Below are 21,869 nucleotides of genomic sequence, written 5' to 3'. Positions count from 1 at the left end.
CCAGCTTGCTTTAAGGATGAATTGATTATGTAAACTTTCTGGCTTTTCTTAAAATAACCATCAGAATGTAAACTGTGGGATTCAGGCGTGTTGCAGCAACCTTGCCGCCTGCGGATTCTAGACTACAGTTCCAATTGCTGTCTAATACCAAGTCTTTATATTTGGTGTGTTTATGCACAGGGCAAACCTCTGTCACTGTCCTTTCTTAAGTCTTGAATTAGCAATGCCTTTTGCCGTTATTAAAATGTAAACATATAATATACTTACACAGGCTTTCTTTCTGTCATCCCTCTACATCCATTGGTTTGTCGGTTTGTCATTCACACTGTTCTTCCATTCACTAAAATATACAGCATGGGGTAATGAGACAGCCCATTTTAGCCACTGGCTAACTTCGTTGTGAGTGACAGCATTTCGTTCATTCAGAAGGAGCACCTCAGTGTAGTTTACTTCAGTGCCATGCACTACTATGTTAACGTGTGCTTTTTGAGACCAAAAATTGGTTTTTAGCTATTTTTGTTTTTATTTTTAAATTGCCTAGGGCCAGGCAGCTCCCCCAACAATAAACATTCACAAAATGCATGACAAAACAAGCACTGACAAAGTCAAAGGGCTAGCAGCCAATGCCAGACATAGAGGCTTTGCCAATGTTGGTTTCTTTCTAGCATGTGGATATGAGAGGCTCCTATGAACTACCCTTTTTCTTTTGTGCTCACTTTTTACACTGTTCACTTCCCACGCTGTTCATCAAATCTGTCACAATGGATCTTTTTTAAAAAAAAAAAATATTGTATTCACCATTCCTTAATTGCTCTTCTCTTCCCCTATCATCCACTTACTGCACTGTTCTATAATTGAAGCCATCTCACAGTTTCTTTTTATAGAGCACCTGGATACCCCCACAGGGGACAAATAGCGCTCTATAAATCTACTGATTATTTCTCCACCCTTTCACATTAGTGCCTCGTGAGCACCTACATGAGGGACCCAACTGCGCCAACTTTTGTTTTTAAATGTGATATTAAGGAATAAAGTCTGCTGCTACTCTATAGGTTTGATAAAAGAGAATGAACCCTGGGGGTCAACGGAAGGCAGATGGAAATTATCTTCTATTGTTAATATTTAGTAATGTTAACATTTCTAAAAAACTAGATATTCTAGTAGTTTGATGCTTTCACAATGGGTGCTGAAATTAGAATGTAGCATCTGAGAGTTCAAAGATGGCAAGTACACTTATAATATACTTAGCCAAAGTAGAAAACCACCAATAGACTTCACTCCGTCTTGCTCACTATACACTGAAATGAATTACTCACCACAAATCCCAGAGACTGGATTATGCATATGGACGTCATTTTATTAACTTTTCAAATCAAAGAATGAGTAACATTAGAATACAAATAAAAGTATTGATTTGTTGCAGATCGCAGTTCTGAAAAAAGGTAAGTAACATTTATTACTGAAATACATACATATATACATACATATATATATATATATATATATATATATATATATATATATATATATATATATATATATATATATATATATATACACACACTCTCACCGAAACGCATTGTGTGGAATAAACCTGGACAACTATTTTGTGTTTTGCCTGCTTTCTTCCTGGGAGCGCACTTTATTGGATTTTGTTGTGGTGATTAAAGTGCTGGCACGATATGCCGGGGTGTGCACCAACCTTCTTGGGTCCCAGTATCCAGGAAGGAGATTATACACACTACTTACTACAGCAAGATATCAAGAGAAAGTTGGAGAAGAAATTGAACTACAATTGTGTGAGTAAAGAAAAAAGACTTTAGATGGGAAAGCAGGATTATAATAAGAGTTTAATGAACACATTTTAGGAGTGGGTATAAAAAATTAAATAGATCAAAACTGACAGGAAAGAATAGAGTATCAGAAAGTACAACGTTTTACAGTCTTATTTTGGCTGCAAAGAAGGTTAAGAAGAGATGTGTCTGCATTTTATACATGGATTGAGAGAAAAGTCGTTGTTGCAGATCCGAAGTCTGCATTCAGAGACAGAGCTTGAGTATCGAGCTTTTTTTTAAAAAAAAAAGTGCTAGTGAAATGAAAAGCAAACTGGTAGACAGTCAAGATTTGTTGAGAGACGAAAGTTATGATCGAATTTCGTAAATAACGGCTACCAGGAGCAGGGTATGCAGCAATGGATGATTTTAAAGTGTGAATTATCATACGTGAGTCTAAAAAAGTGGTCCTTTGGACAACTGGGCATAAGCTGGTGAGAGGGGGAAAGAATTGTTACTTTGGTTAAAGTTGTAAGAGGAATCGTTAGAAAGGTTTGTAAACTAAATACCTAACAGGAGGAAGAAAAAGCACTTTTAGAGATGTGACTGAAGCAGACAGTGGTAGGTGAAGAATCAGAAAAGCCATCAAAATAAAGCAATTGGGTGTGAGGATTATGAGAAATTCTGGAGGGATTAGGTACGAGAAAATTATAGAGTGACAGAGACCGTTAACAAGACAGTTATTTTAATTGAAACCTTGAGATGCTGAAGAAAACTTACATTTTACAGTCATACTGGTTTCCAGACGATGGTAAAATATAATGGCAGCTGAATATCTAAAAATGTGGATATGGTTTGGTTAAAGTGAGAGTATGTAAAGTTTTGGGTGACTAAGTTACTCTAAATGCATATTGATATTGTGAGAACTGCATTTGATATGTTATGAATCACATGAAGCTCACTGGCTAGCCAATTAGAGAGCACAGAGGGGAAAAGCATCTAACCATTTAAGATGCCTTACAGCATTATCCAAAAGATGGTATTGAAAGCAAATAGGTTCCTAAAACAAAACAATGACTACTTCCTACAATGTGCTCTAGGACTAAAAAAAGGATAACTATATAGGAGGAAAATAAAGCAAAGAACGGCAAGAGCTAATCATTGGCAAAGCAAACAGGTGCGGATTCCATTGTGAGTCCTGAATAAAGTATTAAAAAAGGACTGCTGAAGTAAAAAGAAAAAAAGTTTGCTTTCTTTAGAAGATAAATCTATGAGTTAAAGTATTGGATGTGATGATAGAGTGTACCTTTCAAATATACATTTCCTAATTTATTGCCCAGCGAGCATCCCAAAGGAGGAAGACTGGTCCAATAAAATAGACTATAGCATCAGGTGAGAAAGCTCTACTCATCTATGAACAGGCAAAGAATACCTTAAATAGTAGTTAATAGGTAAGCAAATAGCGCCGGGAAACCTACTGGTAGCTGAGCGCTTTACAAATTTATATATAATAATAAAAAAATAGCTGCACTGTCCAGCCAAAGCTAAAAATGATATCCACTTCATTGGGTAGTGGCTTTAGGAGCACACTGCCGCACAAAGAAACTGCAAACTATGCATCCACCAGCTATGACAGCCAACTATTGCCCTGTGTAGGTAAAATAAAGCTTGATGTCTAGCACATTCTGATAAAGACAACTTGTATTCATTGTAATCGTGCACATTCAGAGCAATCTTTAAAATTTTAAAGTAGGAGAATTTGGCCACATGTGTATCCGCAACATACCAAGCCAAAGCAGCAACATGCAGCATCTACTAACCTTGGAACATTTCTACAGGGTGACCCTTAATGGATTTCCAGAGGTACGATATAAAGAGGGAGGCCAGCTTTGGGTTCAGATGGTGAAAACATCAGACAAACACTGGGATCTCCATCCAAACAAAGCATTCCAAACTGAGAATGTTTCAGTCCTTTCTTTTTTAAACATAGTAAGCATAAGAATTTGCAAAGTACAAACATAGCTACAGACCAACTGTCTATTATATAATACATGGGTGTTACAAAGTGTTTGGGAGGGGAAAGAGTTGAGACAGATGGTTACTGTAAGTTTTGAGGTAGGGTCTTTCTGGGCAGGGCAAAATGGGCTCCCTGTGTTAGCAACAGCAGAGGTGGAGAGGAGACGTAGATCAGAGGGGGAGGAAGAAAATACCAGGGAGCACTTTTAAGTGATTCACTTGTTTATTTATAAATGCGTACTGTTACTAAGGAGGAGGTTGTCGTGGTCCCATTTAGTATGACAACAACAAAATCATTTTACAAAGAATAAGAGCTTATTTAGATATGTTTACAAATAGCAAAGCAAGGGTATCTTGTAATTGTAAAGTTACACAAATGCATTAGCTAACAAGCCGTGAGTTTCACATGTAGTTCTGAAAGGGAAATCATTAACAATTCCAATACATCAGGTACAGCACAACAATAGCACATCAAATAAATGACAATGGGGGAAAAAGCTGACTAGACGCACTGTGCCTTACACCTGGTGAAAAAGAAATGCTTGGTCAAGCAACGTCTTTTTCTTTTAGTGTTTATTAGAAAATAGTTTTACAAATGTTAACAATTTATGAGTAGCTAAGACTTGCGTAACGTTTTAGAAAAACTTGAAAAATACCCCGTTTCTATTAGACATGATAAAAAAATGATTCTATGTTTCAAAGAAACTGAAAAAGCCTTTGTATATTTTTCACTTCCCGCAGTGAGTCGGTCTTTTCATACAGCAAGATATATTTGGGCAGGTTTGACCTGACGAAATTTAACGAAGGTTGAGTTATCTACCGCATGCGGTAATGATCAGATGCATTAAATACCTAAAAACTTTTAATTCCAACACGTGCGTAAACAGGAGTTTATGCAAGGGTCGGAATTAACCGCACAACTTTTAATCAGGCCCAAAATCTTTCTTCCTTCCAAGGTCAACGAAGCGAGAACCAGTTTAGATGATTAAAAAGTATTTTTCTATTTAGAGTACATAGCTAATAGTGCAACATAAAGACCATATTGTTAAACATTAATTCACCACTCTGAGAAGGAGTGACGTGTTATGCATTTGTCTGATAGGCAACAAACGCGGTATACTGAACTAATGAACAGCAACCCAGTAACGGAAACTGTTGTTGGTTCACTGGACAGGAATTCTTGCCTTTTTAGGACCATCGTGTAACTGATGGGAAACCAGAGCAGAAAAGCGGGAGCTTAAAGAACCCTCTCAAATAAAAATCCGTACCCCTAAGCAATCACGACCTCTGCACCCCTCCCTGGTCTATTTCTGTTCATAGTGCGGAGAGCAGTTTTCTTTGAATCTCAATCCTGAAGCCAGAGGCCAGAAATAGAAAGCTAGGCTTGACAGGGTGTCTCAAGTTTTCTAGGATTTGCTGGGCCCTCTTAAAGAACTAGTAGAGTAAGATAGTCACTTCATCGGCGTACCATTTTTACCCATTAGATTCACAACAGACTTTAAGTGTACTCTTTATTTGTTAGGGGTCTGTAATAACACATCCTTAAGTATAATTGTTATTAAATTGCTCAGTAGCAAAGTATCTTTGAACACCCCCTCCTTAAGCGTTATGAGAACGGGCCCTAACAATGTGAAGTAAGTGTGACCATTCTTTGCACACTCAATCGGTTCCCAACACAGTTTTTGATGTTTATACATTTATGTGCGCGAGCTGAAAATAATGTACAAAGAAATGGCCCATTAAAAAAGGGAGCTTAACCATGCACAGCCGGTAGCAGGACTCAGGGGCTTGCAAACTGTAAAGGTTTCAGGATTGAGGGTAACTTTTTCCCTGCAAAAACTGTGCAGGTACGAGAAGCACCGTGTCAAATCGTGTTATTTTTCTAATATGAATTACTGAATTGTACTGAGTTCCCATCGCAGGAACTAAATCCAATGGAACACTATGGCAGGTGACCTCACATCCAACACGGGGCACCTTGAACTCTGAGACCACCTTCTTCTAACTCAAAGAACACGTTGGTGGCTGCTCGCATGCATGCCACCTGCAACACGGGTACGCCCTGGTGCAAAACAAGCAAGAAAACCCTCGGAATCAGGCACCTTACCTCCCGCCACCCGACAGCAGATCTCCCACCTCTGCAGAACTGCCGGCTCTCACCGACTTCCAAGGATGAAGGACATTACCCCACTTGAATGAGCGATTGCAAAGCGAAGCAATCGGCTAGCTAGTTCATAGTGATTGACGCGTTAAGGGGCGGTACTAGGAGATGTTTAGCGACCGTAATGCTCCATCAATCCTTCGATTGGTTAAATAAAGAAAAGGACCAGCCCCGGAACTGAACGTTTGGTCGCCGGAAGAAGCAACTGTTCTGCATAAATCCGTCCTGCGCTCCGGAAGGGTATGAGTTGCACGTGCACCGGTTGTATTCTAGGTAATTGGCGGGAGTCTTTTTATAATGTCGCTTGTAGTTAACGTAGCGTTTATCCATGCTACCCGAAGGCGACAACGTCAGTGCCGCCTGCTGGCGGCAGAGAATCGTAGCCACGAACAGCAAGAAGACGCAAAGTTCGAGGAGCGTCTTGATATGTAATTGTTAGACTAAGTGCAGGAGGCACTGCGGGCAGGGCTTTAAATGGGCCGGGTCCTGACGGTGCTCCGCACATGCCGTTCTTTAAAACAGACAGGTCCCTGTTGGGTTCTTGTCGTGATGAATCAGGAGTAAGAGCCATCATTACAGTTTATTGTTTTCTCCTCACTCTAGGTGGAAAAAAACGCAACTGCAGCAGTACCACTCTTCGCTGCTTTTCGTGTAACTTTGAAGAGATTCGGTCTAGGTCTTTCGTCGTTTCAGAACTGAAGCCTTTTCAATATTATTTCTAACGAAACCATAGTTGTTGCTTATCTATTTAATGCAACAAGCAAGCCAATAGTCCTTTTTTGTCAGGTGCGATGTTACTTGCTGTATCATAGAACTTGATGCAATGACAGAAATAGCAAAATAACATTTGGAGCGGCACACTATGCTAAGCACAGGTTTTTAGCTTGTGTGTATTTGAAACTACACTCTTAATTACACAAGTCACGCCCCTTTGAGAGGACTGCCCCCATTTTTTTCATCTCACTTAAAGCTCTGACTGTAGGTGTTATTTAGTGGCCATTAGGCAGTCCGGAAATAGATCATGTCTGTGTCATTTGTATCAGGATGGCAAATTAAATAAAAAACAATTTTAGTAGAGGTCTCAAGTTTTGTACGTCCTTGGGTGAGTGAGTCCCATATCCTGTCCATGTTTGTCTCTCCTTTACATACAAGGAATTGTAAACCTGTATAACCTACAATAAAGCATACATGCCCCACAATGCAAAAAATAAAATTTTCCCTAAAGGAAATGGGGCTGCTTCTATACAAGCATTTGCAATGCAATAGGTCTCACTTTACTGAAAGTTTGAGCTATTCACATTGCACATGATAATGTTTATTAGGTTTTTTTTTTTGTTAAAAAATATCCCAGAAGTAGCAAACTAGCAAACTAACTGATGATCGGTACTGGGTACTAGATTTTTATCTCCAACTTAATGAAAGATTCCACAACTCCAGTTAAAAGTATGCCGGCACATAGTACGAAACTGCTTAAGGCAAGCACACCAACGATCCGTGAAAACATACAGAATAGAAACAAAAAGCGGGAAAGACCCATCTAAAGTGGACACAAAGGGCCCGATTCCGATTTAGGTCGAACGGGAATGTCTGGGCCGGAATCCTTTCCGACTGAACCATTCCGATTACGGATTGCCGACGAGCCTGTCCGCAGTCCGGAAATCCCTCAGTACTCCCCCAGTCGCCTCTTTACGACTGAGAGAGTTCGATGGCAGCTTTTCATTGCCTTTTCGTGCCGGTGTGTCCGGCACGAAAAGGCAGTTGGAAGCTGTCTCCGGTGGCCCTCATGGGTGTGAGGCTGCTGGATGGCAGCCTGGGGTACCTACGGTGCCCCTCTGTTGATCCCTGCACCCAGTGGCAGGCACCTTGGGGTGCCGGCCACAGGGTGCACAAGGGTGCAGGGATGAACTGTACCCATGCTTTCAACAATACAGGCATGCTTTCCGCTAGGAATGCATGCCTGTATTGTTAAGTATTTTCGGTCGCATTGTACTAGCATGGCTGTAACCAACGACAGCAGGTCGGTCGGTAACAGCTCCTGGCCGATGTCGGACGGACTCAGGTCCGTCCAACATCGGAATTGGCCCCATAGTGTGGACAGAGGAGAGATTTTGAGAGGGAAGAAACCAAAATAACGTAGAGGGACTCTGAAAATCTAAAAAGAAAAGCTGAAGAGAGAATGCTAGAGCATAAACAATAATACAATACTGAAACTGCAGAATGTGAATACTGGCTACATTTGGACAAAAGTGATCTGGAGGATGAAGGCCTAATAAAAGGTTAAAATAAGCAAAAGAAATAGCCCTTTAAGGTGATTGAATATTTACTGCTCAATGTGGGCGGCGTGTGACTGATGCCGGGTGTCAGCTGCTTGTGAACTGCGCACCTGAAGGGTGAGTTATTTCTGTGGAATAGAAACAACAAACCTCCTGCTTCAGAGACTGGGCGTTTAAAGTAGCGTGCTACAGCTGCCTAAAAATGCTCTTTTCTGCCCTCAACATACTAGGAGCATGGAAGATTGCATTTGTTTCTGTTGCCGTGTGTGAGCAAGTATAAATGGTGCTCCCCACAACATGCAAAGAAAAACCAAAGGTAACAGAACACCCTTCGTGGCGTGAGACCCAAAAAGAGTCATTCACAGTGAGGAAATTGGCAGCAGTTCCTTTTCAGTATCTGCGCTGGCATTCAGGATGGCAGCCTTTGTGATAGCCGTTATAGAGGAAGTTGATTGGTATAAACATAAAGAACGGACAACTCCCTGCAGTAAAGTTTAAAGTTAGTGAAAGGCGTTGTCAGGGCCTTGAGTAAACAGTCAAAGTAATGTCAATCAATCAATCTGGGGAATTGTAAGCGCGCCACCCACCCATGAGGGTCTCAAGGCGCGGAGGTGGGGGGCAGGGGAGCTGCTCTGTTCAGTCGAAGAGCCAGGTCTTGAGCGCCTTTCTGAAGATGTTTTCGTAGCCCAGTCTGCTGGTTATGAGTGCATGGGTGATAGCCTTCCTTGATTAGGGGGGATCCACTTAAAGGTCTTTCGGAGGATTCAGAGGGTGTTGAAGCCGCTTGAGGCGACAGCGTTGACCTGTTGGGTCATGGAGAGGGGTGAGTCAAGTACAATGCCGAGGTTTCGGGCATGGTTCAAGGGGGTTCGGGGGCTGCCAATGGTGGTGGGCCACCAGGTGTTGTCCCATACCGCGGGGGAGGGGACGAGGACTTCTGTCTTCTCCGAGTTGAGCTTCAGGCAGTTTCTGCTCATCCAGAATGCAACCTCCTTCATTCCTTCCTGGAAGTTGAGTCTGGTGGTGAATGGGTCCTTGGTGAGGGAGAGTATGAACTGGGTGTCGTCGGTGTAGGATACTATGCGGAGTCTGTGCTGTCTGACAATGGTGGCGAGCGGGGCCATGTAGATGTTTAAGAGGGGGCTGAGCGATGATCTTTGGGGCACTCCGCAGTTGATTTACATGGGTTCGTAGAGGAAAGGAGGCAGTCTGATTCTTTGGGTTGTGCCAGTGAGGAACGAGCGGATCCAGTCAAGGGCGATTCCTTGTATGCCGGCGTCGTGGAGACTGGCGGTGAGTGTGTGGTGGGAGACGGTGTTGAATGCTGCAGAGAGGTCGAGTAGGATCAGGGCCGCCATGTTTCCGCGGTCGAGGAGGGCGCATAGTTAGTCTGTGGCGGCAAGTAGAGCGTTCTCTGTGCTGTGGTTGATGCAAAATCTGGATTGGGAGGAGTCGAGGATGGAGCTTTATCGATGAATATGGTTAGTTGTGTATTGACGGTCTTCTAAGTGACTTTGGAAGCGAAGGGTAGGAGGGAGATGGGTCGGTAGTTCTTGAGGTCGGTGGGGTCTGCTGAGGGCTTCTTGAGCAGGGGCCTGAATTCTGCGTGTTTCCAGTTGTCTGGAAAGATGCCAGGCTTGAAGGTGGCGTTGAGGGTGCGTCGTAGTTCGGGAATGATGGTGCTCTGTGGGACATGTGCGGGGGCAGGGGTCCACGGGGGCTCGAGTGGATGCCATTCATGGTCGAAGTGGTGTCTTCAGTGATGACTAAAGTCCAGGAGGAGATGGTTGGCTGGATGGCGTTGCTGGAGAAGGAAGTGGTTTCAGAGTTGGGTGTTTGGTCGTGGACGTTGTATTTTTAGATGAAAGTAGGATCCAAGCTTTTTGCAGAGATCCTGGGAAGGGTGATATCCATGGTTTTGCTGGGGGGCTTGGTAAAGAGTTGCTTGGAGTTGCAGGCATTGGCAAGGATCTTGTTTTGAATGAATGTCCTTTTGGTGGATTTGATGCGTTGGTGGTATCATTACGTTTTTGTAGGTGGTGCAATCTTCTGACGTTTTGCATTTTCGCCAGTTTTTCTCGAGACGTCTGCAAATGCGTCTGAATTCTTGGACTTTGATGGTGAACCAGGTGGCTTTCCTGGGGCGCTGTCTGTCGAGGTTGCGTAGGGGTGCTAGCTTGTCTGTGCAGTTGGAGATCCGTCTGTGGAGTCCTTTGGCGGCGAGGTTGGCGTCGGTCGAGGTGGTGGGGGCGTCGCGGTTAAGGGTGGAGTTGTGTTGTTCCTCAGTGACTTTGCTCCAGTTCCTTCGTGGAGGGCGCGGTGCAGGTTTCGGTGGCGTGGGCAGTGGTGGTCTGTCTATGGGGGTTCGTGGTGTGGCTGAAGTGGATGTTGTTACCTCTTCTGTGAAGATGGGGTCGTAGGTGTGTCCTGCCCTGTGGGTGGGCGTGGTGACGAGCTGTTTCAGTCCGAGGTTGTCCAGGAGTGTGGTGGAGTTGGGGTGAGTGGGGTTGTCGAGGTGGAAGTTCAGGTCTCCGAGGAGTATGAAGATCATGGAGATGATGACGTGGGGTGCTATGAGGTCTGCGAGGGTAGTGGTGAACGAAGTGTGAGGTCCGGGGGATCTGGAGATGAGGGTGTCGCGGAGTGTGGTTCTAGGGCTAGTCTGGATCTGGAAGTAAAGGTGTTTGGTGGTGGGGAAGGAGTCCTTCGTGGTGGAGGTGGAGAGTCTGAGGGAGCTCTAGTGTACCATGGAGAGTCCCCTCCTGGGCGGTTGGGGCGGTCCTTTTTCTGCATCTTGTATCCATCAGGGATGGCGATGTCTGGGGCGTAGGAGGCGTGGTCCAGGTTTCTGTAAAGAAGGCGTCGTCTAGCGAGTGTGTTGAGGAGGTCACAGATCTCTACGGCGTGTCTGTGCAGGAAGCATCTCAGGGCTTCAGAAGTGTTGGCGTTTGGTGCGAAGGCAGGTCGGAGGTGAAGGATTGGCGGCAGCGACGGCAGGAGAACTGGCCATGGGTTTTGTTTGACATCGACCCCTGGCAGAGTTTATTTCTTCCGGGGTTGAGTGCGAGGAGAGCAGCGGAGTTGTAGCGATGGGAGGTTGCAGATGCAGGGTTCCTTGCGCTGGTCGTGCGCAGACTAGCTTGCCTTTGGAGCACCTTCGGCACGCGAGTGGCGCAGCCACCATTAAGTAGGGGAGGAGGGAGCGGGAACCGGCGGGGAGAAGGGGCCGCGGGGGCAGCAGCGACAGGAAAAGGGCACAGAGAGGAAAGGACACAGAAAGGCAGAAAAACACCAATTTAAACACAGGTACAGTACCAAGACAAGTACAATAACAAGACAGTGAAGAGGCTGGAAAGAAGACAGAAAAACGGGCACAGAAAGACTGAAAAAGGCACCAACACAGAGACAGACAACAGCGGCCAGCAGAAGAGCAAGGCACTACCACTGGACCATCAGGGATGAGGCACAGGCAGGAGCCTGCACGTGCAGGAGGGCCTCGAACACCTACCTGCACAGGAGCAGCGGCAGCAGTACAACCGCTGAGCTGATGGGGGAGAGAGCAGGTCTCTGACAAAATTTAATTTTGTAATGTGTAGGTATGAAGGGAGATATACATTTTCACGCATATTTATTTTGGTATATTTGTCAGGAAAGAGGCTGTGGCCTAACCTCCAGAGCTGTACAAAAGGGGATGGTGATGGACAGAGCATCTGAACCAATCAAACACTCACACCCAGTCAACAGATCTGGGTTTAATCCATCACCGTTCTTTAGCCCACTCTACCACCCCAGTTCAGACATGGCCATATGCAAATCAGTCTGACCCTGTGCCTCATGGGAACAGTCCAGCCCGAACTGCCAAGCCATGCCTTCCTTGGACCGGAAACAAGCTTCCTAGGACCGGTATCTGGTATTACAGCCATCTTCAGCCAGGCTTGCTTGAATCCAGTGGCAAAGTGAGCAAGGGACTCACGTCTGAGCATACCCTGCCAACTTAAGGCGAACAAAGCGGTACAAAAGGGGTTGGTGATGGACGGAGCATCTGAACCAATCAAACACTCACACCCAGTCAACAGATCTGGGTTTAATCCATCACCGTTCTTTAGCCCACTCTGCCACCCCAGTTCAGACATGGCCATATGCAAATCAGTCTGACCCTGTGCCTCATGGGAACAGTCCAGCCCGAACTGCCAAGCCATGCCTTCCCTGGACCGGAAACAAGCTTCCTAGGACCGGTTTCTGGCATTACAGACGTCTTCAGCCAGGCTTGCTTGAATCCAGTGGCAAAGTGAGCAAGGGACTCGCGTCTGAGAATACTCTGCCAACTTATGGCAAACAAAGAGGTACAAAAGGGGGTGCTGATGGACAGAGCATCTGAACCAATCAAACACTCACACCCAGTCAACAGATTTGGGTTTAATCCATCACCGTTCTTTAGCCCACTCTGCCACCCCAGTTCAGACATGACCATATGCAAATCAGTCTGACCCTGTGCCTCATGGGAACAGTCCAGCCCGAACTGCCAAGCCATGCCTTCCCTTGACCGGAAACAAGCTTCCTAAAAACAAACTGGGGCATAAAAGAAATATAACTTTCCATATTTCTTTCTCTTCCACTCTTTGGTAGATCTCTGTCATTGTTATATGATCCACTTATGAATTTTGGGCCTGTTTTCCCGATTATCTGTTGCTTGAGGGTCTTGTAGGAATTTGTGCAATGCAGGAAGGTTGGCTCCCAAAACCATGGCTTTGGGAAGCACCGGTAGGATACCTACTCCAATCTGTCATTCTTGTGACCAACATCATAAAATTCTAGTTTTGGTGCTTGTGCTGGTCTTATCAGTTGAATATTACATTTATAAAGGAGTTGATTATCTTGTCTACTAGTTTCTCAACCCTCAAAAGAAAACTGGGCCAGGATCCAAAACATTTTATCCATTCGATCCTGGTCTTCCAAAAGGCCCACTTCTTTCAACATCAAGCAACTTTATGTTCACAACCTTGGCAATCTTTTCCGCCTTTTTCACTGGAAATGTTTCTTTCAGAAAATTGAAAAGCAATGTACCCATGTGTATTCTGTAATATTTATGATAATACCAATTCTGACATCAGTGAAGTGTTCCCCACACCAACCCCGACAGGTGAGTAACTCTTCCATAGCAGACAGAGGGAAGGGTGACTATGTCATATATGCCAATGTTTCTTTAACTTGCTCTGTAGCATGTTTAACCATTTACAAAGGCGTGTTCCTTTAAGCAATTCTTAGAATTGCACATCTGAACGGTCTTGGCCTATATTAAGTCTTTTCTATGGGCATTCACCTTCATACATGAACCATCTTCTCAGTTATGGTGCTTTCAATCTTATATTCCACCTCAAGCCTATCACACAGGTTCCCTGAAGTGCTCAAGTCCTCCTTAGTTTGGGGTTAGTTCGTACAATTTCCATAAGGATTTGCTAAGCCAGGGTCCAATATTGGAATCCTTTATATCAAAGTTTATTTACTGGTTCTATTATCTGTTTCCAACATATGGCAATTCGTATTTTCGCCAATACCAGCCCATGCAGTGAAACGAAAATACTGACCTTTTTTCCAATGGCAAAGAGTGTAAGACCAGAACACAGTGCCTAATGTCTAACTGTACTACATTACTTACTTTGCCCCGAAGTCTTTTGACCACTTTGTCCCAGAATTCCTGAACAACCTTGCATTCCCAGATAGTATGTGTCTAGTCTGCTGACTTTGTGTCTAGTCTGCTAACTAGATTCAGACGACCTGTTTGAAATATTTTTATTCATAACCGGATAGAATAACAGACCCCTTACATTATCACATACAGTTTATCTAATATACATCGAGAAAACAAAGAAACAACTCAAGGTCTGCAGCACTAAAATGACTAATGACACACCTCCAATAGAATGTCCGAATCGGTGCACCTGGTCCCAACAGTGTCAATAAATAAAGTCGGCAAACTACTACATAGAGGGATTCAGTGGGGCAAAGTTCTGTCCTATGGGAGGGGAGAAATGCATCCATCAGCCAAGGTTCGGCCGACCAGAAGGCAGTGCACCCGCTTAGATGTCCGGCAGTAGGTAACTAGGCAGCACAGTCCCTCAGGCTTCTCATGGAGAAACTCGGATATTATCAGGAAAGTGGTAGTAAAAAGACACTCCAGATGTCCAAGAAAAGCTGTTACTGTCATTCAACCTGTAAATCAGGTGGTCAGATCAGATGCTGCCGTCTGCGCCATGATATGCATCCAGTCCTCTAGAGTGGGGACATGTGGTCCTGGACCAGTTGCCGAGGAGACACATTTTTGCTTTCGGCAAAGCCGTAGGAAGCCATAGTTTCTTGTGTCTGGTTACTGGGGGGATCCCCCGAGTGCCATGTTTCAATATGAGTGCTGCCGAAGGTGCACGGCCCAAGGCACTTGTGTCCATGACTCCATTAGCGCTGAAGCCATGGGGGGGACCATAGAATATGCGTAATATCATTGTGAGGTGAGGCACACCTCCAGCAGTTGGACGAGGGCCCCAATTTCACCCAAAAGAGCTGTTCCGGAGACCGGTCCAAATCCTGGAGAATTTTGAAATAACTATTTCTCCTGTAATTCTAAAAATTCTTGGTCATGGTCAGCCACAAGATGTGCCCATTGCATCAGAGAGTAGGAGATGTCAGCCCGTTGTTGCCACCGTAATGAGAGAAGGCACTGCAGTGAAGCTGAGAATAGCCTGTTGATGAGTAGGTCATAGAGTCCTGTGATCAGTTTCTTGTAGGCGCCCCAGAGAACCAAGTAAGCGTATAGCAAAGACGACGTATGGAGCCATTTGCGTGTCTTCAACATAGATTGAAAGCAGTGGCGCAGCTGCAGGTGTCTCCAGAAATGGGATCTGGGTAGGTCGTATGTGGTAGAGAGGACCGTAAAGGACATTACGACTCCATCAGTTATGACATGATCTACTGCAAGAATGCCTTTGAGGTGCTAGTCTTGTCAAAACGAAGGGCTTATTGCCAATGAACACAGCCACGTTATGACATAAATGGGCTTTTAAGGTGGGTGAGCTCATCCTACTGGAGGAGCTCATGTGTCGACTTCCAGATCTTATGCATTTACCAGAGGATTGGATTGTGGGGTTCCGATGACATTTTGGGGCCAGCATACAGGAGCGATATCCTGTCTACCCCCTTGTATAGCCTATGTTCTAGTCTAACCCAAAACAGGGTTTCCATGGGAGGGTTCAAGTGATAAATCATCTGGGATATATGATGAGCCCTTTAGTATGATCGAAGGTGCGGTAGGCGGATGCCTCCAGATGTCTTGGCCGCATGTAGCTTGACTGCAGCTAACCTAGGTGCATTAGAGTCTCAAGTAGACCACCAAATAGTTGTGTCCATCTGTCACAAGTGGCTTGCTGGTATATTAAAAGGGAGCATGCTGAAAACATAATTGAACCCAGGTTCCACCACCATCTTGATCGGTTGGATCCTACCCCATAAGGAGAGTTGGATTGCAATCCAGGTGTTAATGTCCGCTTAAGTCTTTTCCAAAAGTGGGAGAATATTATTTTTTACCATGGTGGGAAAGTCAGTGCTAATCCATATCCCCTGGTACTTCTGTCCCTTGGGGATCCATTTCGATGATAGCCGCTGAAGCAGAGATCGTGGGGTGGTATATGGCATGGTCATCGCCTCTGTTTTGGCCCTTTTAATCCTGAACCCGGAGAAGACAGAAAAATCTTCAATGAGAGACATCAATAATGGCACTGAAATTTCAAGGTTAGTTGAAGTCAAGAGCACATCATCTACTTATAGTAGCAATTTGAGGTCTCCTGCTGGGGTGGTTAGTCCCGATATCAAGGTGGACGTCCATGTTCCAAGGCCAATAGGAAAAGCAGGAGCTACAGAGGGCAGCCCTGCCTCATGCCACGTCAAATTAGTGTCTGGTCCATGATGAAGCCATTACAAAGGACCCAGTCCATTGGTGCCACATATAGACAGCAAACCATCTTCAGGAAGCTGGGACCTATTCCAAAGCGCTGCAAGATACAAAAAAGATAGGGCCACTCTACCCCGTCAAACATCTTTTCAGCATCCAAGGCGAGTAACAATTTGGAGTCAACATCCGCCCTGGCATGCCATAGGATATGTAGCAGAAGGCATAAATGATGACGGAAAGAGCGGCCTGGCACAAAACCTACTTCGTTTTCTCTCACCAGCAGCTACTTTTGTAGAAGTACAGCAACTCTGTTTTTTCTAGGAGTACTTGCGGGTTTACCTGTCGCATCAGAGGGTTCATCCGATCTGGACGCCAATATCACCTTCCCCACCCAATCAAGTTTCAATTCCAAGGCAGATAGGTGCGTCTCCTGTAACAGGACTATGTCCAGATGTTTGGAACTAAAGGGTGATATTATCTTTTTCCATTTTATAAAGTGGGTCATATCATTTACATTAAGAGACCAGATATGTACATCCCTCAGATGATGACAGGCCATGTAAGGGGGTATGTTGAGATCTACAACAGAGAAGCAGGTATGTGTCTAAAACAGTGCCTAACAAAAAAGCTCCTCCTACTAACAAACCGGGAATGGGGTAATAGAAGTTACCAGCCATCCGAGTTTTCCCATCTAGGATGTAGAAAAACTATCCAGAGCCATGGAAGAGGAGAGGGGTGGTGGGTGGAGAGTGAGCCACAGCCTGGGAAAGATAATCAGTGAACTGTGACCCTCTGGACTTAAAGTTTTCAAAGGAGAGTGGAATTTGGGATACATTCGACCTCTGCCTTCCTTTATGCCATGGGACATTTTGAGTTCAATACTACAGGGGTTGGGTAGGTCCTTAGCAAATACTCAAACTGTGTGCACCTAACCTTTGCATTGCTCAACATCTGCCTCTTGTAGTTCAACATTTTACTCCACACCCCATCAGACAGTTGCAGCCCTCAATCCATTTTCACCTTAATCTTGAAATTCAGTTCAGCCACCAGTTGCCCACACAGGCCACGACTGAGAGTTAGGCATAGTGGTAACTACCACATACAAGGGTAAACAGAGCATGACTTAAATAAATCGTCTGATCATGAGTTAAATAAATGCCTGAGTTATACTGCATGTCTGTAGGCTGCTGATACTATTTAACGCATGCGCTATTTACCATATGTGATATTTACCACATGCGAAAAATAACACATGTGGTAAATAACACCCAATTACAAGAATGAGAGGTCATTAAAAGCCAGTGGAAAATACCATCTTATGATACCCCCAGTCAAAAGCGGGAAGTAAAAATTCCTGAAGGTGAAGAAAATGAAAGAAAAGCTGAAAAGCCATCCCAAAAAACCAAGACCAGCAGAATTCTGCAAACAAAATCAGTACATGCACTGTTAAAGCTGAAAAGATACAATTTCACACACACCTGCACACAGGCCATTACCCACTTAAACAACCATGGACAGGTGAAGGTCGTAAAGGTTGTTTGCAGCAGCTCACACTTCCTGGTCACTATGTATGGTCTCACTCAAGTACTGGGATCAGTTTAGGTCTAGAAAGAAACCATTATAGTTGCAACTCAGCTAGGCCACTAAATCATGCTATGCCAGATCCATGTTCTGCTACAACAAACCATGCAGCATAAGGATGGAATCCAGTCCACCAATCAATGACCTCAAACGGTGCAGTAACGCAGGATAAGAGCCAAGATTAACAGTGTAAAGCTGGAACCCATAAACATAAGTCAACTTGAGATCCATGGAATACACAGGCTTGATATGGGAAGCGTACAAAACATATGTTCATCACTACGAATCCCTGGAGCCCAACATAGGGATCCGCTGCCAACCACCCCTCCCCACCCTCCTGAAAATGTTAGCAGTGCTATAATTCTTTGGACTAGGCACCACACAGCAGGCAGCAGGACTGGTTTGTGCCATTGCTCCGTCACCCTTTAGTGAAGTACTCTGATAAATGATAAATGCATTGCAGAATGTGAGTGAGCAGCACATACAGTTCACCTTGGACACCCACACAGCTAATGCCAGCAAAGAAACATCTATATTACACAGGGATTTCCTGACATGCTAGGGACCATTTACTGTACTCCTGTACACCTGATGGCCTCATGTAGAGAGGAACATGTGTGCTGAAACTGTAAGATAACGCATGCTATGTATGTGCAAATGTTGTGTGATGTGGATCTGTGTATATTGAACTGCTGTGTTAAGTGCTCTTGATGAAACCCAATTGCATGATCCTAACAAGCAGCAACATCAGTCAAACTGTGGTGATACCAAGTAAGGAAAACCTTCAGTTTCCTTCAATGGGCTGAAGAATAAATGGCAAAACATGACCTCTCCAGGACTGTCGTCGGACAAAAGGCCTTCCCCTTTCAGGGATTCCGCTAACCACCAAGGGAGATGCTGAAACTGATTCGCCAAGTTATAACATTCCATATCCAGTACCCTCTAACCTCCTTTTTCATTAGGAAGTTTTAAGGTTTTCAGCTTCTCTCATGGTCGGGTTCCAACCCATTTGAGAGCTGTGAGCAGACTATCAAGGTTGTGAAAAATATTCCTGGGCAATTTACAGAACATGTATACACACATTTCAGCAGCACTATCATTTTGTTTATGCTCAGAGGCAGTTTGGTCCACTTTCATGACCTATATTCAGTTCAATATATGTTTTTACCTCATGTGTCACATTTATGCCTCCATATTTCAGTGCATTCCACATACAAATGTCCTTCGCTAACTTACCTGTTTTCAACGGCACTTGGGGTCTTGTATGGCGCAGTAATATCCAACTATGTTGAAAATTCTAGAGGAATTGGAACATAAAGTCCCACCCCTTTATATCAAAAATGTTCTCTATGCCGAAACCACTGCATATTTCCCTTTATTGTTATCAAGAAAGGACTTTACATGGACCAACCAGTGCAGGTTGTGTATGTTCTTCTGGTTAGGGAAAAACACCAACTGATCCTTATCGATCAGGACTGGCAATACTTTCCATATACTTGTTGCTACGGTGCAACTAAGGATCTTTGGGTTATTAGTTAAGAGAGGTGGAAGCACCGCTCAAATAACAAACACAATCCTTGTCAGGTTACACAGAAAAGTCACTAAAAAAACTGTACTTAACCCACTGGTAGCCATGCACTAAAGGAGCCAGGCTTTACCTAAAGGCAATGTGTAAAGTATTTATGCCTATCAAACAAGAAAAGAGTGTCCTATGGTATTCAAAAGGCCACAAAAAGGAGCAACAGAAAAAGGAAACTGGCCTTACTTAGGTCAGTTAATAAAGCCCTCACTCACCAACCTGGTGGTGACATGCTTCATCATCGGGCCCCACTAAAGAGGCCGAGTGCCTCTTTAATATGCTTCGACGCCAGGTCTACTGCGGAGCGGGTTTTCTTGTGAGTTCAGGCGTGCAGTGAGGATAAATTAAATGGTGGTGAAGGATTAAAAATGTCTTCAGTGTATCCAAAATTTTTTTATTATTTGATTACTGGGACATAGATTTAAAAGTTAGTATAGGAAATTAGTCCACAATTAGTTGTGTGGTTGTTTCCAAAATTATTTACTGTCAGTCAACATGTTTCTGCCTTCAAAACAGTGTTAATTTACCAGGCATTCGTCAGGACTAATAAAGTGTACTAAACCCTGGCGGTATGAGCGCGCTAAGGCCCACCCTGACCTAGGGACCTGAATAGTGAAAAAAAGTAGTGACAAAAAAGTGCCAAAAGGAAGAGGGATTTCCTCCCATTTACTCCTGGTTTAGGGGCTTACCAAATTAGGTTTCTGCACCTGTGGAGAGAAAAAGACATAGACATACACATAGGACAGGACAAACAATTAGAAATTGGTCCTATTCGCATAGGTAAATCCATGGTGCTCCATTGTTGTGGGTGGACAGTGGGCGGCGATTTAACATTATGTTTAACACCAACCTCTATCCCTGGGCAGATAAACACTATTTTAAGGGAGTGTCGTGGGCTACAAGTGAACTAGTGAAATGCGGTAGCCGTGGATTAAAAAGGAAGCGCATGTTCCTTGTCAGGATCAATGGACCAAGGGTCTGTGATCCTGTGCTCAGGAAATTAAAAATTAAAATGTCTCACTTCACTTGTTCGGTGTAATCAGTGTACACCATGGGTCACGGGAGGGGGGTGGTAGCGTAATTGGCACACCCTTAGCGAGAGAAAAGAAACATAGTAGAGTCAGGAATAGGCAGAATGTGACTTACCTTATTGATGCTGCCGCCAGGATGTGATCCACCCCAAGCCGATTGTTCACTTACGCCCTCAACGCCAGGCACCCTCAGTAAACCTGTGGCACCCTCAACCGGACCCCGAAGATAACGAGCAAGACCGGCGTTGCTGTTTAAAAGTACTTTGGCAAGTAACGCGGCCCGCTTCCGGGGGGTGTGTCCGTGTGGTAAGTAGGTGGAGTCACGGAGTGAGGAACCAATCGGAGCACTAGGCGGGTCATGACGCCTTTAATCACATGTAGCCCATGTCAGAAGGGGGCCGGACCAGCGCGTCAAACCTGATGTTGAGACGGCAATGTCATGACGACCGAAGTCATGTGGTACAAAGACGCTCACAAGCGTAGTCTTGCTGCCTCGGGGTTAGAGTGCTAGATTCAAAATGCTTAACTTTATTAGGCTAGAGGTGTAAGCGCATTCCCATAAAAAAGCGAAGTGATAGGCTCGAGGAATAAGCGCAATAACAAAGGACACAGCCCAGACCGCAATATATCTTTAAGATAAAGTCTGTAATTCATACTTGCACAAAGATTAAACTCGCGAGTTTAATCTTTGTGCAAGTATGAATTACAGACTTTTGCCATCTACAAATGTGATACAGTACGATTCTTGTCTTACATGTGCATAATAGGTACCCAAGACCTTGGCATCCCCCTGTCCAGCACCCAGGCCAGCATTCTACCTGGTTTGTCCCCTTCATAGTACAATTTTTGCCTCATTCAAGGACCTCCTTGACAACAACGCACACAATAGTGAGGAGCTCTTCAACATCGTGAAGGAACTCTCCAACCCCAGCTCCAACACCAACGACATCCCACATTCACAAGACTTATGGGACTCACTGGCTACCTTCTTCCACCGCAAGATCACCGACATCCACGACAGCTTCAACGCCACGACCGCACCGACGACCACCACCACCACCACACGCACCAACCATCTACTCTCCTGGACAAGCGTCAACAATAAGGACACCAGCGAGATCATGAAGACCATCAACTCCGGCTCAGCGCTAGACCCATGCCCCCACCACATCTTCAACAAAACCAGCGCATCCATCACACCTCATCTCAGCAAGGCCATCAACATCTCCTTCGAGACGGCAACCTTTCTGGAAAGCTGGAAACATGCCGAGATCAACGTCTTACTCAAGAAACCAAAGGCGGACCCCAAGGACCTCAAGAACTTCCGTCCCATCTCCCTGCTCTCATTTCCGGCTAAGGTCACCGAGAAAATCGGTGTCTAGCCCGGTTTCCGCAGCAACCACAGCACCAAAATCTCCCTCATCGCCACCACAGATGACATCAGGACCCTGCTAGACAACGTAGAAAGAGCAGCCCTCATCCTCCTGGACCTGTCAGCCGCCTTCAACATGGTCTGC

General features: G+C 44.7%; 1 protein-coding gene across 2 annotated transcripts in view; it reads right to left on the bottom strand.

Annotated features, from left to right (window-relative positions):
* Positions 1 to 6,034, bottom strand: part of NNT (nicotinamide nucleotide transhydrogenase) — a 405,237-nt gene extending 399,203 nt beyond the window's left edge. The window contains exon 1 of one of the 2 annotated variants that reach the window (XM_086960606.1): positions 5,896 to 6,034. The gene's annotated coding sequence lies outside the window, so the exon portion shown is untranslated. Of the gene's footprint in view, positions 1 to 5,890 lie in introns of both variants that reach the window. The other variant, XM_086960607.1, reaches the window with a different exon arrangement.
* Positions 6,035 to 21,869: the final 15,835 nt, after the last annotated feature.

This window comes from Lissotriton vulgaris, chromosome 3_1 (genome assembly GCF_964263255.1).
Source record: "Lissotriton vulgaris chromosome 3_1, aLisVul1.2, whole genome shotgun sequence".
NCBI lineage: Eukaryota > Metazoa > Chordata > Amphibia > Caudata > Salamandridae > Lissotriton > Lissotriton vulgaris.
This window is presented reverse-complemented; position numbering and strand designations above follow the sequence as displayed.